Source organism: Limulus polyphemus, unplaced genomic scaffold, assembly GCF_000517525.1.
Source record: "Limulus polyphemus unplaced genomic scaffold, Limulus_polyphemus-2.1.2 Scaffold7841, whole genome shotgun sequence".
NCBI lineage: Eukaryota > Metazoa > Arthropoda > Merostomata > Xiphosura > Limulidae > Limulus > Limulus polyphemus.
The window spans coordinates 1306-4383 of record NW_013673451.1 but is presented as its reverse complement, the minus strand read 5'-3'; the positions used below and the strand labels follow the sequence as shown (position 1 = coordinate 4383).

Below are 3078 nucleotides of genomic sequence, written 5' to 3'. Positions count from 1 at the left end.
TACCAGAACAATCGTTGTGGTAAATAACTTTTGTCTAAACTGAAGGGATGCCGTAAGTTTATGACATTTCTAGATTCAGTTTACAAAGATATCACTAAATACATGCAAAATATATCCAATAAAAATTGTACACAAGTAACAGAATTTACCTACTAATTGGGCTATACTGTTATCAACGAATAGTAGGATTAACCATCACATTATAACGCCCCACTACAGGCCATGCCAGACTCGTACTTTCTGAGAACCATATGTACAGTTCTCTTGTAAACTGTAGTTTCATAATATTATAGAATTGACTGAGTGGTTAAAAGTACCGTAACGATATAGCATAATCACTGATGTAGTGCCATAGAAGTTTAGTTAAAAAGTTAATATTGTATCGTTTGTTTGGAACACGCTACACTGAATTACACACAAGAACTTCTTAATAAGGACATTTATTTAAAACTCCAACACTAACTTATACAGTTGAGTTTGAAAGCTAAGTTCTGACCTTCAACACTGAATTGACCTTAACGTGTTTCAACGACTAAAGGTTACAAAAGTTTTTGTTCTGAATTTATTTCAACTCCTCGTGGGTTAATTCTTCGCTGACCTTAAATAATTTTTGAGACGTCAGCAAATCCGTTCCAACGGGTTCGAGGGACACTGGTTTACAGTCTTTGAAGTAGTGTCCACTGACGGAGGTCAATTCTTTGGACACTGCTAGATAAACAAGAGTTTGCGCCCCCTCGCGAGGAGATTTGAGCAAATAGGATGGAAGAAATCCAATAGTCATTCTAATAATCCAGGGAATTCTCTGATAAATATATGTGCGTGTAACGCCAGGTGTGCATGCATTGACAGTGACTCCGCTACCGTTTAACCGGCGACTCAACTCCTGGCCAAAGAGAATGATTGCTAGCTTTGTGTTACAATAAATATTCAGACGGTTTTCTAAATAAAGTTCGCTGTTTAGGTTCCTAAAATCAATTCTGCCACGTTTATAAAAGTCTGAGGACACGAGGATAATTCTCGAAGGAGAGCTACTTTTTATCAAGGGTAACAGTAACAAGGTAAGTAAGAAATGTCCGAGGTAGTTAACAGTAAACTGTAATTCCAGACCGTCTTCGGTTAACTCTCTTGTTCCACTTTCACATACAAAAGCTGCATTGTTAATTAGAATATCTAATCTAGGCTCCGATTGGAACACATTCTTCGCAAACTCACGAACTGACCTGAAAGAGCTCAAGTCCAGCCGTTTGACCACCACTTTCCTGTTGCCTGTAGATGCTATGATGTCGTCTGCTGCTGCCTGACCACGGCTTGGGCTGCGACAAGCCAAGATTACCCGAGCATTTCTTTTGGCCAGTTCACGTGCTGTTTCCTTCCCAATTCCGGCGTTAGCACCTGTCACGATGACCGTCTTGCCGCGCATGTTACTGAAGTCCTCACACACTCCTGTGGTTAACTTTAGAAAGATTTTCAACAGAAGAAGACCGAAAACTATCGTAATGATCAACATGTTCACAGCAGGAAGTTCTGCGAGATACCCGAGAACGGACGCAGTGTAAGAGCTCTCCATACCCTTTACAAACAAACTGTAACTAACTGAAATTCTCAGGACTAAATTTACACACTTGGAATTGGTCCAAAACGTTCATGTTTATTTGCCAAGTTCCTCCTTAAGTATGACCTAGAAATCAACAGGTAGCTTTCCTTTTTGTTGTGATTTTTACGCGAATGTCTTTACAATTGTTAAGTATTTTCTTCGCTTTCCTTCGTTAAGGATCAGTGTTTAAATATATGTTTATTAATAGTTTCGGGATAAACGTTATGTTGCATATATTATATTAATCAGGCAGGCTGCAGCACTGTCTATGTAGATATGGCTCGGATTGTTCATGGAAATGGTATTTTAAATATCTCCTCAATAGGTCATCAGAACTTTACAATACTATACAGTGTTTCCTTTTATAATAATATCTATGTAATAACTGAATCACAAGTTCTGGAAATGTCTGTAAATATCATAGCAAAAAGTTTGAATTTCTTGTTCTTCTTTCTTCTGCTTCTTTTTTTTATTACATGATAACTCAAAAACCAAAACAATGGTGTCAACCAATTTCACTGAGGTCACATAGTTTTAAACGGAGTATCCGCTTTTATAAGTATTATTAGCTAGTAATATTTTTTTAAATTATAATTCTAGTGAAAAGATGTTAACATTACCCCCTTTTTTTTTTAGTTAGCTTTCTTGCAGAAATTTGATGTTCTTTTAAAAAGCTTAAGTACAGGGTAAAACAGGAATCACCAGCAAATAATAGATAAGACAATAAATATTAGTTGGAATATCATTGTATTTAGAACATGGTTATAAATACAACATTCCTATGTCTACTGAAACACTCAGTTGAAATAACAACAAGCAAACAATTAAGAAGTAAATATAGGGATGGCTAATATTAATCATTCAAATTAATCCTATTTTTGTCTATTAACATTCTACTACATTATGTGCCTGTGTTATTATGTATGGATGATGCAAATAATGCCATCCCTATTATCTTGTTTGAATTGTTACTCAAGGATTAATATAAGCCATCCTTACATTTACTTCTTTATTTGAAAAGTTTTTTCTTTACTCATAATACATACATACATACATATATATATACATATTTCTTTGTTTGTAATTAAGCACAAAGCTACACAATGGGCTATCTGTGCTCTGCCCACCACGGGTATCGAAACCCGGTTTCTAGCGTTATAAGCCCGCAGACATATATATGAATACGAACATTTAACAACGACGAGGAATACGTTTGAATGCAATAACTTTATATACCAGGTATCAACACAAACAGCTAGGAATGAAGACGAATGCGTTTACATGAAATAACTTTATATATTACATATCTATATCTCAACACAAACAGCTAGGAATGATGACGAATACGTTTACATGAAATAACTTTATATTAGATATCTATATCTCAACACAAACAGCTAGGAATGAAGACGACTACGTTTACATGAAATAACTATATATTACATACCTATTTCTCAACACAAACAGCTAGGAATGATGACGAA

The 3078-nt window shown here is 35.4% G+C and overlaps 1 pseudogene; it reads right to left on the bottom strand.

Annotated features, from left to right (window-relative positions):
• Positions 1 to 424: 424 nt before the first annotated feature.
• LOC106474908 lies at positions 425 to 1684 on the bottom strand (annotated as a pseudogene).
• Between the last annotated feature and the right edge of the window lie 1394 nt (positions 1685 to 3078).